The following is a 16,802-nucleotide window of genomic DNA, read 5'->3' as shown; positions in this document are numbered from 1 at the left end:
GTTTCCAAGGTGTGTTTAGCTGGTACCCAAAGAAGCTCCTGGCCAATAAAGTGGCTTAATGCTCACATTCATGAAACTGCTAAGTGGAGCCCACAAATGCTGGCGGCCTCATAGATGCTTCCTGGGACTTGCCCATAGATGTCTAACAGAGACCTGGATAAAATATTTAATATGAGAGATCTCATTTTAGCTCTCCAGAAGGCACTGAGACAGGAGCAAAGATGTGTGACGGGCTCAGTGGTACACACCCCGTGACCCTCTGTCATTCATTAAGCAACCAAGCCAGCCTTCGTGATGTTTAGCTGTTTGGGAAAATGCTTGACAAAAAAAAGAGCGCTTATGCAGGGGCAGAAAAATCACTGTGCCTGCTCCCCTGAAGAAAAATACCTACCTAGCTCTGGCCATCAGACTAACCCAGGCTTCATTGATCAGACAACCCTACTTTCATCTTTTTAGTGGGGAGGAATGACGGTCTCTTGGTTTCACATGGCAACCTCTCACTTCATATTCTAGCAGGGCTTAGATCTGACAGACAACAGCCTTGGAGCATCAAGGATATGTGACTTCACAGTAATGGGAATTGGGGGAGGGAGCTAACAGCCCCTATCCCTTCTCCCAGGGTCTGTTATACTCTTATTGTCCTTAACACACTGAATTGTAAAGTAAAGAAAGAACAAACAAGTAGCTGGGGAGGGAGCTCTGTGAAAGTATTTAACCCGAGCTTGGTACTGCAAGTAAAAAGCTTTGCTAACAGCACAGTTGTTCTGTCGCTGGGAATGGCCCTTGGGAGCGCCAATGTCCCATTAACCACAGCTCAGTGCTCGCTAGGAACACGCATGGTACAGTTCATCCCACCACACAGCAATCTCATCAGTCAGACTGCCAAACCTCAAGGACTGCTAGACATAGACCCTGGAGGGAAGGTGGTGGGAGACGTGGGAACCAAATCCCTAGGAAGTCCTGGACTCAGGAGAGACTGGGTGCATCCTCTGTGAATTTGAACTTCAACAGACCATCTGCACTTGGCTGATGGAGAGCCTGTTCCATGTCAGGTGTAACATAAGGTGGCAGGGGAAAATCAGCCTCAACTGTGCTCTTCTTTACGGTGACCAGCAGAATATTGTTCCTCTTCCTCTTCCTTCTCATCCTCGTTTTCCTCCTCCCCCTCGTCCTCCTCCATCCTTCTGTAGGTGAAACTCAAACAGCCTTAGCCTCCACTTCAGTGCAGCCCTCTGCAGAATGGCCATCAGCTACAGGAGATGCGCCTGGAGCCACACAAGCTGCACTGAGGCTGAACGGACACAAGAGGACGCAGGCTGGCGGATTCCCTTGCCCTCTGCAGACACCCCTTTCAATTTCTAAACTAGGCAAGAAAACACAATAGGTCTAAACCAGAGATTATCAATGGGTGGGTCCCAACTCCTTGGGGATTGCAGTACTCTTCAGAGGGGTTGCCTAAAACTATCAAAAAACACATATCTATATTACGATTTGTAATGATAAAATTTACAGTTATGAAGTAGCAATAAAAATGATTTTTTGGTTGTTGTGACCATGACATGAGGAACTGTATTAAAGGGTCACAGCATTAGAAGTTTGAGAACCACTAGTCCAAACTAAGTAAGTCCTTAGGGTAAAATACACAGGTATTGGGCCCGCTTGAAATACAATGGGTTAAATCCAACAGGCTGTGGACATTGTTCACCCCATTTCTCGTTCCTCTTTCCATGTGATTGCAGGAAAATCTCATATTATATATGATTGTCATCATATTTCTTGGACAGCGCTGGGCAGTACCATGACTCTGGAGCTGATGCCACCACACAGGGATCCTATTCACAGCAATTAGCATCCTAAGACATCCGGTGATCACTTTACTCACTGATACCAGGAGTGAGAGATAATGTGTTGCCATCCCACAGTCCTCCTCAGTTCCACAGACCTATCCTGCAGGCTACCTTGGACCTCTCTGGAGAAGCCAGCTATAAGGGACCAGAAGCCTGAGTCCAGCCAGGGAGGCAGAGGCTACAATGAGAGAGGTACCCTCCTCTTCTGAGTGGGACAATAGCCAGTCACTCAGTGAGATCTATGGGAGGGAGACTAGAGTGTTACTGCAACTTCAGCCTGCCATCTGAACCATAGATCCCATGTCACGATATTAGTCACTGCAAAACCATCCTGACTCCCAAGCCACATTCCAGGAGCACACACTCCCAACACCCCAGAGCCTCAATGACTGTTTAAAAAAAAAGGCAGCAGAGCCATTGAAATAACTCCCTGGGTAAAGGCACCAGGCACCAAGCCTGATGACTTGAGTTTACGCCTGAGAACTCACGTGGTAGGAGGAGAGAACTGAATCCCAGAGGCTGTGTCCTCTGACCTACATTCACTGGATCACTTGCCCACCACACACAAATTAATCCATATGCATAAAACTTAAGCAACAAGGTAAAAGTGCAATGTAAAAGGAGAAAGAGGGGCAGCTGGCAAGGCTGCAAGGAAAGCCCCACACTGCACTGTCAGACCTCTCCCTCTGCTCTTTCCCAAGGCCCAGATGTCCCACAAGAGTTGGGGAAAAGAGGAGGTGGAGAAAAAAACAGGAAACCCCCGAGAACTTTTTTCTTAACAGAAACTGCTACTGTAACAGGAAAGGAGCCTTGTGGGTGACTCTCCTCACTAAGCTAGGCTCATCTGGGTCACACCCACTGCAGTCACCAAGGAAGCTCCTATTCACACCCTGCAGCCTGTTCAGACACAAACATCCCACCACTCCTTAGGGGCGGATTTCCCAGACTCCATGGTCACTCTCCCCAACATCCTGAATGGCATTTCTGACCTTCTGTTAAGACTTACACTTTTGGGACATCATTACTGTGCTTTTCCCCTCTTTGAACCCTGGTAAGTCTGTTTCAACCCCAGGGTCTCTGCACCTGCAGATCCTCCACCTCTCTGCCCTTCTTGCTGTCTGTTTCAGAGAGGTTGAGTCCTTGGGTATATGTGCTTTCTCTTGGAAGAGGCCTCTAGGATTAGCATCAATTCTCATCTACCTTCAGACTCTGGTCCTGTTTTGTTCAGAGCACTTCCTCAGATCAGACACTGAACTCCTTTTTCCTGTGTGTGTGTGTGTGTGTGTGTGTGCATGTGTATGTGTTAAACACTATATTAGAGTTTTACTGCTGTGAACAGATACCATGACCAACCATGGCAACTCTTACAAAGGACAGCATTTCATTGGGGCTGGTATACAGGTTCAGAGGTTTAGTCCATTATCATCAAGGAGGGAACATGGCATCATCCAGGCAGGCATGGCACAGGAGGAACTGAGAGTTCTATGTCTTCATCTGAAAGTAGCAGAATACTGACTTCCAGGCAGCTAGGATGAGGGTCTTAAAGCCCACACCCACAGTGACATGCCTACTCCCACAAGGCCACACTTACTCCAAAAGTGCCACACCTTCTAATAGTGCCAATCCCTGCTCCAAGCATATACAAACCATCACACACACCCTCATGCACACACACATGCACCCTCATGCACACACACATGCACCCTTATACACATACACACATGCATGCTTTCCCATGCAGGATATAGAGGTTGACAAGAGAATGTTTTTTTCCTTGTTTTTGCTTTTCTTTACTCTGCACTTCTCCCAAGACAGGGTTTCTCTGTGTAGCTCTGGCTATCCTGGAACTCACTCTGTAGACGAGGCTGGCCTCAAACTCACAGAGACACACCTGCCTCTGCTTCATGAATACTGTGATTGAAGTTGTGTGCTGCCACTGCCCAGCTATCTTTTTCGTTTTAAAAAAGACTTTCAAATTTCTATTCACATGTATGTCTGTGTGTATCTATGCTTAGAGAGGAGAGAAGTCAGGGCTCTGCAACTGAAGTTACTGGTGGCTCACAGAGCCAGATGTGGGTGCTATGAACTGAATTCAGGTCCACTGAAACAGTAGTAGTTGTTTGTAAGCTCAGAGCCAGGTCTACAGGCCTCAGAGTCCTGCCCCTGGTTTGAGTCAGGGTCTCTCAATGAACCCAGGGAGAACTATTCATAATTTTGTCTAGACTAGCTGGCCAGAACTACCCTAGAATTGGTTCCTGTTGTCTCTATCCCACAGTGCCAGGGTCACAGCGAACAAGGACATATATGGTGCCTTACACGGGTGCTGGGGATCTGAACCCAGGTCCTTATGCTTACACACAGGGAGCACTCCACCTCTCAGACTGTGGGGCCCTGCATTTCTGTATTTAATAGTTTGCCTCCATGAACCCCCACAGTACCCCCAAACAGGGCAGGGTACACACACTGTTTGATAACTGTGAGTCAGGGCTACATGAAATTTCAGAGGCTCTGCATGAGACCCAAGAGACTCTTCCTATCCTGAAGGCTCAAACACTTTGTGACCTCCTGGTTAAGGGACTCAGGAAGGAATGTGAGGGATATGGGTGAATTAGTCTTCTAGAAACCTCCATTCTGGCACAATAGTGACAGTAGAATAGACACTCAGGAGTGTGTCACACTAGGGGCTGTTCACTTGCCAGATGCTGATGTCCCTCCTTTTGGACAGCAATCCAGCTATGGGGTTCCAAGTAAGACTTCTTGTTCCTTCCCAAGAGGTCATTATCATCAAAGATGCTCATCACCAGACCAGACCTTTTACAGGCCTCTGCTTCTGTTTGGGACCAGCAGGACATCTGGGCAGCTAGTTCCCTGAGGTGGAAAGCAAAAAGCAATGTGTGGGTGAGTGCCAGGGCCAGAGCTAAGGAGAACTCACTGCCCTGCAGCACACAACAGCTGCCCAATGAGGATGACATAGTATCCCCACAGGGACAGAGGTTGGCCAGCTAACATGGAGCACAACCAAGATGACCAACCCAAGCAGACTAGGAAGTGGCAATGGGGATAGCTGGAAAGACATGAAAGGCAGGGCAGATCCAGGCCCTCACGTTCCTCACCTAATGTCCAGCTTTACAGAAATCTTAGGGAATTAGCAAGTCAAAAATCTCAGGACACAATCTATGCTCGACTGTGTAGTAGAAGCTCATGGCTGAGCCAGAGGGACAGACACCTGTGTTATACAGTCTTCTTCCTGTGAGCTGAGTCCACACCCTGTGGTTTTGAGACGGGGACTCATGTATCCCAGGCTGGACACTGAACTCATTATGTACTGGCCTTGAATTCCTGATCCTCCCGCCTCGATTCCCAAGGGCTGAGGTTAGAGCCATGCACCACGGCATGCATTTTGTGGTGCACTTAGGGATAGACTTTAGTCTTCGGTGAATCTTGGACAAGCATTCTACCAACAGTTGTAGCCAACTCCAGCCTATTCTCCCTCCTCTCTCCCTCCACCTCCCGTTTTCATGTGACACAGTCTTTTTTTTTTTTTTTAAACAAGCTTTCTCTGTGTAGCCGTGGCTGTCCTGAAACTCCCTCTGTAGACCAGGCTGGCTTGGAACTCACAAAGATCCATCTACCTCTGCCTCATGAGTACTGGGATTAAAGGAGAGCCTCACCACCATCTGGCTATGATAGAGTCTTTCTATACAGTCCAGGCCAGCCTTGAACTCAAGACACTCCTCAGTCTGCTGAAATTACTGGAGCACAGCACGCCTTAAGTGCTCTTTTGAAGGATATGAAAGACATTGTTGCAAGCAGGAGAGGGCAGTGGCCTCCAATTCGTTCCCCCAGTCCCTCTACAGATGGACGTCTTGTGCAATCAGTCCTGGTGGGATTGAGTCAGAATAGGATTCTCTGCCTTGCTGCTCAGCACCGAGACTCAGGTTGGCCCGTTGGCCCCAGGCTTGATGCAGCAGGTTCTTTGAGGTCCCTGAGCAAGCTATGGTATGACTCACACATGGGCTCCTGATTGGCTGGGATGACAGGTCATAGCAACTCTGTTCTGATGCTGAAGGCCAAGAAGCCAGCAATGGCCTTTCCCCAGTAGCCAGGGGAATGGCACAGGGCCTCTAGGACTGGTTCTGCATGGTCAATGACTCAGGCTGCCCTGGCCAGTGGCCAGCACCCAACACTCCTGGGAGAGTCCAGCAGTAACCCAAGAGTGCTGAGCCAGACCTAACATAGAGCAGGGCAGAATATCTCTCATTGCATGTGAATGAGTCTATGTGTGTCCCTCTCTAAAAGGAACTGCAGGTCACTGTATCAGGCACCAATGGGACATGCAGATTTGGTGGTCCCTGGGTCAATCCCTGCCTACAGCCTTCCCTTCTAGCCATATGTTCTTGCTACCTTGATTTCTTTGAGTCCTGTCTCCTTGGCTGTAAACCAAGAGTGAAGGTCCCTGTGTGTGGAGTTTACAGCCTATTTTATGAAAGGAAGGGAAACAGAAGCTATGAGGAGACAAGAGACAAACTGAACGAACAGGCAAATGCTCGGTGGGGACATTGGAGGACTTTTACTGTGAAAGACCACAGGCTTCCTCAATGAGCTCCATCTGAGTACAGCACCCTGTGAGGAGGGAAGCCACCAACCTTAAAAGATTCTCTTGCAGGTCACACCTAGTGCAGTGGTGTTAAAAACCATGTTCTGTGCTGGTAAAGAGCCTGGGGGGTCTTCACTGGGGTCACAGTGATTTGGAAGCATCCCTGGGTAGGGCCAGTGAAGTCCTAACTCCTGTACTTCAAAGAGGAAATGAGGGGAGGGAAGGAAGGATGTAGCCAGGCAAACATCAGGGCAGGGAGCGCAGAGGCTCCTGTTGCTGAGGGGCAGGTCTAGTAAAGGGGCACAAGCACCAAGGGCTTGCTAGACACAGGGGTGGGGTTTCAGGGGGAAGGCCCCTTCTCTCATGGCAGCAGGTATCCTGGGAAGTCCATGCCTACTGCTTGGGAATAGGAGTGTGAGGGTTAGGGACCCTCAGGCAGTGGCTCACACTTCATACCATACACGTTGCTAAGTTTACAGACACACACACACACCAAGAACCCTCCCCCAACACAGAGATGTGTTACCTCACTGACTGCTCAGAGGCTCCCATCCCTCCTGGCTTCAGTGATAGCCCAGAAGGAAGAGCGGTTAAAAGGAGGACTCCTCAGAGCACTACATAAGACTCTGGAAGATATTTGCCCTGGGAGCTCGCTATTCTTACACACAGGAATATGAGTCCTTTGCTCATTCATTCATCCAGCCACCTTTACCAAGTATGCATGGACTTGGCCTGAAGATGTGCTGAGCGAATGACCCTAACCTTGGGCAGATGGAGAAGATGCTGACTGGTGGACAGGAAAGATGGATGCTGAGAGGAAGCCTCACTGTGCTCAGAGGTGAGTCACTATGACACAGAGAGAGCAAGAACATGTGGGAAAATTAGGGAGGGAGGGTGCAGGTCATTATCTACAACCGCAGAGCTGTCACTCAGTACATACTGAGCTCTGAGCTGCAGGCTGTGATTCACTGCACCCCCATCAGCCTGACCCATCTTCCCATCTTCTCTGGCCACAAATATCTCCACTGCTTCTGTATCCATCCTGATACCTGCCACTGGGCCTTTGCTCCCACACCTTCTTCAGGCTCTCTGAGCTCACATCTCTTAGCCTTCCTGGAATACTTTGTCAAAAAGGGAAGCCTCTACACACAACCTTCTAAGCCTAACCTCTTTCCAGCTTTACTTTTTCCAATATTATAATGAGTTCAAGGCCCAGGATGCTTTTCTTGGCCATTAGAAGCCAGAGTCCTCAAGCTCACTGGGGACAGAGCATATTCTCAATACATGCTGAGCACAGCCATACTGCCTGCCAAGGTAGACAGCTAGCAGCAAGGCTGTGCCCCAGACTTGTACACGCTTTCATCCACAGGCAGGCGGGTGGGAATGGAGGAGGTGCCCTTCATCAGAGGGATCTTTCTACTGATCATCCTCTGACTTCTGACCCCATAGCGAAGTTCTGACATAAGATTAAGAACTATCTGACCCAGACTCTCCTCATTCAGTGCCCAGGTGTGTTTGGCTACAGAGGAGTCACTGGGTGTACACCAAAGCATCCAAGGGCCTCAGGATGAGAAGAGACAATATAGGCTAGAACTTGTACTCCTCTGACCTCTTTGTCTGCTCCAGCTTTCAGACATCAGTTTCCAGGCTTGACTGGACCCTACCATACACTTGTGCATGGATGGCACCTGGAGTCGAGGACCCTGGGGCCTCGAGGCATGTATGTAGGTGACATTCAGTCATATAGACTCAGAAACTGCTCTCTTTAGCCCCAGCAGTGCACACCATATTCCATTGTTTATTTTCGATTGAGGGGACCCAAAGACCCTCTTTCTGAAGACAAGAGCCTCTTTCTGGGTATCTCCTTCAGACTCACTGACAACCTGGACAGAGTGTGTATGGAAAGGGGGGGAATGAGGAAAAAGGCAGCAGGAGATATCCTCTCCCTCCAGGATATGAAGGCCAGAAAGGAACTCCACCCACAGGAAGTCCTGAGGACACCCTGTGCCATGAAATTCCCTCTATGAATGCTATAGGAGCTTGGGTGTCTGGGGCTGGTGGTAGGGGTGAGGGAAACCCAGCCACTCCCAGGTCTGCTGGGAATTGCTGGTCTAAGGCTCTAAGGAACTAGCTGCCTTTACTAGAGCCTGGGACAGAAGTACCACTTGACATTTGCCTCTGCATCTTGCAGACCTCTTGAGGTTGCATCCATTGGGATTAGAAAGAACCATTAAACATGCACAAACTCTGAAACAATGGTGGTGATGCTGGCCTCATGGTTAAGTAGGCCTGGCACATCCTGGTACTTACAGGGTTCTTCTTACCTCTCAGCATCCGTTTCATGACCTGTCCTCTGAGATCCCTGAAGAGACTGTCCCCACAGTCTCTGCAAATGGCACCCCTTTCATTCACAGCTCTAATGCTCTGCAGGCCTATTGGCCTTGGGGTGACTTATCTAGGACAAAGTGGAGGCCAAGGCAGAGCAGGGATCAGAACCACTGGGGGATGATGCACAGGCTCGAGAAGCTGTTAGACCATGCCCGTGGAAAAGAAGACCACAGATCACATAGGGCACTGGCACCTGGATGAATTCACAACATCCCTTCACTTACCCCAAGTACCCAAGTAAAGCTGATTGTGTGTGTGTTTATGTGAGTATGCACGTGTGTACCTTGTGTGCATTTGTGTATGCATGTTCTCTCTGTATTTGTGTGTGTAATTCCTATGATCCCCCATTAACAGAAGCCTGGAGAGATACTGGTCACCCTCAGCTGGAATAACATTGTCACAAAGCCAGTGTGGGTGATGGTCATGGTCATGGCTCTATGGATTCAGGTGACTGGGTTATCCAGATGCAGCTATGTGTGGCTCCTAGACCATTTTCTTTTCTGGTCATTAGGATGCTTGTTGGAGCATCCTGGCTGGGCTTGGGAAGGCTCAAAGGAGCACCTAAGGTCCTGCTCTGGACCTTATTGGGAGTGACCCGAGCCAGGCCTTTTCCTCAAAGCCCATATTGCCTAGACATGCTTCGCTGGCTCAGAAAATGGCACATAGAAAATGTACACATGGAGTATAAATATATCCCAACTCAGACAGTGCACTACCGTCACCAATCTGGTCAAAGATACACACAGTCAGCATGATGAATATTACTTAGCCACCCTGTAGAGCCAGCTCAGAAGGCCATCTCTTTCCTCCCTGTCTGTTCCCCACATAGGGACTGGAGGCCTCTTCCCAGTGAACAGTATTATGGGACTGTTCCTAAATAGTCTTGTACCTCACTGAAATCTGTCATTGTCCCCTGAGATCCTCAGGACAGACCAAGGAGGGAGGCCCAGTGTTACCTCCATTTCCTTGAGAGGGAAAATGGGGCTCACAGGGAGGCTAGTAATTGACTCAAGAGCTAAGTGGCAGTCAGAATGGGACAGGAAAGTCCTGGCACCCAAGCACAACTTCTCTTCCTAGGCTACAGCACTGTCTCAGTTTCCCCTTATGGTGCAGAGTCTCTCCATTCCCAGCAATGATCATACTTGCAATGTTCTTACAGAACCAAGCCCTGGTTTGCCCCAGAGTCTGTTCTAAAGAGCAAGAGGACCTAGGGCTCCCCTTGCTCTGCAAACTGGGGGTAGGGGTGGGGACTGTGTGTCTGCCCTCCTCCCACCCAGCCAGGTTGACTGGACACCATGAAGAGGGCATCACTTCATTCATGACCTTGCATCAGTGTGTAGCCAGGAGCTATAAACAAAGCAGGCACTCAATACTCAGTGCTTTTCAAAGGACTACTCCTGAATTCAGACTCAGACCAAAAATCCAAGATCTAGACTAGAAAAGCCATGCACTTCCCTAACAGATATGTGCACATTAGTGTGGGAATATGCACGTTAATGCAGGTGCCCGTGGAGGCCTGAAGAGGGCACCCGATCCCCCAGTGCTGGAGTTACTAGTGATTGTGAGCCTCTCAACATGGGAGGAACTGAACTAGCATCTGCTCAAAGAACAGAAAGAACTCTTATGCATGGAGCCACCCCACCAGTCCACATATGTATTTTTTTATTAGATATTTTCATTATTTTACATTTCAAATATCCCCTTTCCTGTTTCCCCTTTGAAAATCACCTATAACTTGCCCCCCTTCCTATGCTCCACAACCCACACACTCCTGCTTCCTGGCCCAGGCATTCCACTATACTAGGGCATAGCACCATCACAGGACCAAGGGCCTCTCCTCCCATTGATGACTGACTAGGCCATCCTCTGCTACATATGCAGCTGGAGCCATGGGTTTCTTTTTTGTTGGTGGTTTAGTTCCAGGGAGCTCTGGGGGTACTGATTGGTTCATATTGTTTCTCCTATGGGGAGGCAAACCCCGTTAGCTCCTTGGGTACCATATGTATTTTTAACAGACTTTATTTTAGGGCAGTTTTAGATTCATAGAAACATTGAGAGGCACAGAGACATTCCCTGGGCCCATCTGGTCAACACCCTCCAGCAGAATGAGGCATCTGTAGCATGGACAATCATTGCCCTCACTCAGTCTACAGCCTACACAGCATTCATGCTTTGAGCTGCATGTTCTGGGTTCACAGATGCATGTCCTCTACAATATATACAGACCAGCCTCACTGACCTCAGATACCCCGTGCTCCACCTTGTCCATATTTTCTCAAAGGGTTTCAAAGCCCCCAGATCCAATAGGTTCCAGGAGTTCTGATTTCCCACTCATGGGGTCAAAGTGCAGGCAGATGGTGGAACCTGTGGAAGGTCATCAGACACACAACCTGGTGGTTGCAGCAGAAATCACCAGGCAAGTAGGTATACAAACAATGTCAGCTACTGACTTCCTCATCCTGCCTTCCCCACAACCTTGGCGAAGAGCCGTACTCCAAGGGGCTCACTGAGGGAGAAGAGACTCTGTGACATGCCTTGTCATCTTGAGTATGTGGAACACCCAAAATGCAAATTCCTCAGCCTAGGCCCTGCTTTATGCATTCATTTTTGTTAACCAAATTGACCACAAGGTGTACACATGACATGATTTCATGCAGTCAGGAAGAAAAGTGAAATCATGATACTTACACAGAAACAGAAGGAACTAGAAATCTTTGTTAAGCAAAATGAACCAGAATAAAAAAGGGAGGTGTGTGTGGTGTGTTTGTATGTATGCGTGTGAATGTATGTATATGTTATGTGTGTGCATGTGCTGTGGTTGTATGTGTGTGTGCATGTGTGCGAATGTAAGTATGTATGGTGTATATGTATATGTGTCAATGAACGTATGTGGTATGCAGGAGACTGTTTGTGTGGGGGTATGTGTGTGGCTGTACGTTGTGTGTGTGCATGTGTATGTGTGAATGTTTGTAAGTGGCATATATGTTTGTGGGTGTTTTGTGGGGGCATATTTCTGTGTGTGTTTGGTGTATGTGTGGTGCATATATGTTTATGTGTGGTGTGTGTGTGTATATGTGTGAATGTATGTATTTAGTATGTGTGTGTGTGCATGTTTTTGTGGAGGTGTGTTTGTGTGTCTGTGTGTGTATGTGTGACCTTATTAGCAGAGATCCTAGAGAACTTTCTTCCTCTGAAGAAAATAACTGTTTTTTATCACAAGAAAATAATTGTTGGCCATGTTTCAGTTTTGTCTGTTGGGTTCTGAGGTTACAAGCGTGCAAAACCACATCTTCCTTTCAATTGCATTTCAGTCATTGGGCACAAGATGTTTTTACAGCCAAGTTGTTGTGGTAAATATTACTTGTGGATTTCTTACCATCACATGAATTATAGAGGTATGAAATAATAATAATAATAATCATCATCATCATCGAAGAAGAGAATAAACTAATAAGAAATAGTAATAAATAATATGAAATAATAAGAAATAATATGAAATAATAAAGTAATAAGAAATAATATGAAATAGTAAAAGAAATAATATTAATATGATGTAATAATATATTAAACAATAATGTGAAATAATATCACATAATAAGAAATAATAATTATGATTAATAATAATAATGATTATGAGCATTAAAGCACCATCATGGGGCACATACCATTCCTCTATGCTAATTTCTCTATTTTTTTACTAAGAACTGTGAGATATCACTCACCATATTCTTTTTTTTTTTTTTTTTGAGACAGGGTTTCTCTGTATAGCCCTGGCTGTCCTGGAACTCACATTGTAGACAAAGCTGGCCTAGAACTCAGAAATCCGCCTGCCTGTGCTTCCCAAGTGTTGGGATTTAAGGTGAGTGCCACCATGCCCAGCTCACTTGCCATATTCTGCCCAGCCTGCTCATAATTTCAGGCAAGCCCTCCTGGCCATGCTCTCCCAATCCATCCACCCATGGTTCCTTTTTCCTGCTTCTTCTTCCCTCTCCTTCATGGTCTCTTCCAAAGACACCAAGACCGGGAACTGAGATGCCATCAACCTTTCTTCTTGCCAGCTGCAGGCATTAGATGTGTTTACTGATTGACCACAGGAGGTAGGAATGATGTAATCATAATCCCCAAAATTATCGTAAAATATGGGTCCAGAGTGGAGGATCTGGTATTAGATCAAATGTTACTCATACTGTTTCCTGTCAGGCTGAACATCTAAAACCTAGAACATAACAGTCTTTTTAGACAAGGCTACATCAAGCTAAACATATAGACAGACTTATAGATAGATGGATAGATTAATATATATATATATATATATATATATAATTAAAGATATATAGATTTTTATATATAGATTTATAAATATATATGAATATATAGATGATATATGTATAGATTTGGTGATATATGTATAGATATATAGATGTATAGATATGTAGATATATAAATTTATAGGTGATATATAGATATAGAGATGATATATAGATATAGAGATAAACAGATAGATATAGAAATATATAGATGGATATATATCTATATATTGATATATTGTTGTAGGGGGAAATGTCACATAAGGACAGGTCAGTGTACTGACTTCAGGGGGTGAAGAGGATGGCAACCAGATAGGAAGAACAAAACTGTGAGCTATCCTGGACACTTCAGACCTCCCAGCCAAAAACCAAGGAGCATCCAGGTGCTGGCTCGTTGCCCCAGTCACATGTGTAGCAGAGGACTGCCTTGTCTCTCTGTCCACAATGGAACAGGAACAGTATGTACTTAAATAAATTTAAAAATTAATTAAATAGAAAAAATTGAAACGTAATTATATATATATATATATATATATTATCTGGCAGAAAAAAATGGCATTAATTCAAAACTCTTCGACCTGGCTCCTGTGTGCAATATCAGTTACTGTGATCTGTCACATGACACACAACTACAGCCAATGGCCTGTGTCATAATCATCTGAGCTGACCAAACCCTGAAGATGCAGTGGACATATTTCCAAAATCAGAAATTCAATATTGCTTGGATCAAGCTAAAGTCCCCAATTTGCATATCAATCAATCTGGTCTGTCTTCATTCACCTGACATGAATAAATACATGCTGGAAAATTACAAAGTTGCTCACCCTATCACCATCAGCTCTTTTTTTTTTAATGGTGACTCCAAGGTTAGTGACAAAAACAGGTGTCTCACAAAAAGTAACTCTTTCAAAAAGTGCCTCACTTGGCTCCCTGTCCAGTGTAAGGAGAAAGAACAACCTTGGAATTAATCACACATCTGATTAAATCGAAGCTGAATACTTTGCTTAGATAGCACCATTCCATTCCATGACATGGGTACTCGATAATGTAATAAGGACCAGCATTTATCACTCTCTGGCTAATGACTCTGAGCTCATTTATATTGTCAAAGAAGGTCTTGAATATTCCAACAAAGCTAAATTACAAGAAAAACACTATAACCCCAAATGTATGGAGATGACAGAGTTCCTTAAGGACGAAATGACCAAATTACTTAGCGAAATCCAGGAAAACAGAAAAAAATTGGAGGAAATCAGTAAATTCCACAAAGAAGTCCAGGAATACACAAACCAAAAAGTACAGGAAGCCAAAATTCCTATAAATAAAGCCAAGAAAGAACACACCAACAGGTGAAGTAAACAAAACTATTCAATACATAAAAGTGGAAATAGAAACAAAAAGGAAAACTAAAACTTAGGAAATAGTGGAAATAAAAATTTAGGACTGCAAAAAGGAACTACAGAGGCAAGGTTCACCCACAGAAAACAGACATGGAAGAACAATCTCAATCATTGAATAAGCAATAGAAGGAATGGGTAAATCAGACAATGAAAATCTTAAGTCTAAATCTTCCTGATATAAAATATCATGGAAATCCAGGACACTGTAAAAGGACTAAACATAAGAATACTTAGGAGCCGGGCATGGTGGCGCACGCCTTTAGTCCCAGCACTCGGGAGGCAGAGGCAGGCGGATTTCTGAGTTCGAGGCCAGCCTGGTCTACAAAGTGAGTGCCAGGACAGCCAGGGCTACACAGAGAAACCCTGTCTCGAAAAAAACCAAAAAAAAAAAAAAAAAAAAAAGAATACTTAGGAAGAGAGGGAGGAAAATCCTCCCTCAAAGTCTCAGAAAGTATTGACAACCAAATCCTAGAAGAAAAACTTCCTAACAAAAAGAAAACACAGGAATCATCAAAACACCAAACAGAAGGGACCAAAAAAATAAAGTCTCTTCCTTGTGTAATAATCAAAACACACAGTTCAAGGAAAGAATACTAAAAGCTGCAAAGGTTAAAAAAAAAAGCCAGGAAATACATAAAGGAAGATCTATTAAGATCACAGATGTCTTCTCCTTGGAGTCTGTAGATGCCAGAAGGATTTGTACACATGTGCCGCAGAAACAACAGATGCCTGGATTTTAATATGTAAAAAAAATGACTACACCGTGAATGGAAAAAAATTAAGATGGTCCACGATAAACTCAAATATAAACAACTTCTCTCTACATATACAGACCTACACAAAGAGATAGAGGTAAAATCTAACCAGAGGAAGTTAAGGATACACATGTAAACACGGGTAGTAAATAATCTCTTACTGTCTACAAAAGAAGGGAAAGCACATACACAGCCCAACACCAACACCACCCCCAGCTGCAACAACAACAACAAAATACAAGGAGCTAGCAATCACCATTTATTGACTCATTCAATAAAAATAAGTTTTGATTTGGGAGAAAATGTAGCTGTAAGTAGGCCCAGGACTTTGCGGTTTTTGTGTTTGAAAGGTATACAACTTTCTGTTTCAGGTTGGGTATGGGCAGTGAGGTTTTGAAGATACACTTCTGAGTATATTTTTGTTTCTCTCACTGATCAGTAGTGACTTAATTCCAATAATTTTTTTTTCCTTTTTTTGTTTTCCCAAAGAGGGTTTCTCTGTGTAGCCCTGGCTGTCCTGGAACACATTCTAGACTAGTTGGGCTTCGAACTCAGCAATCTGCCTGCAGCCGCCTCCCGAGTGCTAGGATTAAAGGAGTGCATCACCACCACCCAGCCCAATAAATTCTTATTCTTTGCATTGTCCAGGCGTGTGAGTTGTGTTGAAACTGACTGGACCCAACAATGTAAAGGCTTTACCACACTGCTGACATTCATAGCATCTGTCACCAGTACGAATAGTCTCATGAAAAGCAGAATATACATAAAAAGAAACTCAATGAAAAAGCTTCACCATATTAAATAGATTCACAATGTTTCTACCCAGTTCAAATTCTTCCATGATGAAGATGACTACAAAATTGTGCAAGGCTTTCCCATATTAAATATACTCAGAGGGTTTCTCCCTCAGCCTTTCAATGGCTAGGAACAGATCTCATGACCAAACCAACTCTCAGAAAACCAAACATTTAAATTGGGGTTTCTACACCTTGCAGTTTGTCTTGTGTATGCCTAAAGAACTATGACATGCAAAGGCTTTACTACATTTATAACATTGACATGGGTTCTCACTTGTATGTGATCTTTTATGTTATCGTAGATGACCGTGACATCAAATGCTTTACAACACTGATTACCTTCCTAAAGTTTCTGTCTTCTATGTGTTCTTTAAAAATAATGGAGACTATAGAGTTGTAAAAAGTCTTTACCACATTGATTACATTCATGAGGTTTCTGTCCAGTGTGGAATCTTTTACGTTTTGAAGATGAGTGGGATATGCACAGGCTTTAGCACACTGACTACATTCCTAAGGTTTCTATCTAATACAGGTCCTTTTATGATTATAGAGACAATAACTTTGAGAAAAGGCTTTATCACATTGATTACATTTCTAAGGTTTCTCTCCATTATGGGTTCTTTTATGATATTGGAGACAACTGTGACCTGCAAAGGCTTTACCACAGTGATTACATTCGTAGAGTTTCTCTCCATTATGTTTTTTTTTTTA

The sequence above is a fragment of the Mus caroli genome, unplaced genomic scaffold (assembly GCF_978045245.1).
Source record: "Mus caroli unplaced genomic scaffold, Mus_caroli_1 scaffold_14, whole genome shotgun sequence".
Classification (NCBI taxonomy): domain Eukaryota; kingdom Metazoa; phylum Chordata; class Mammalia; order Rodentia; family Muridae; genus Mus; species Mus caroli.
This window is presented reverse-complemented; position numbering follows the sequence as displayed.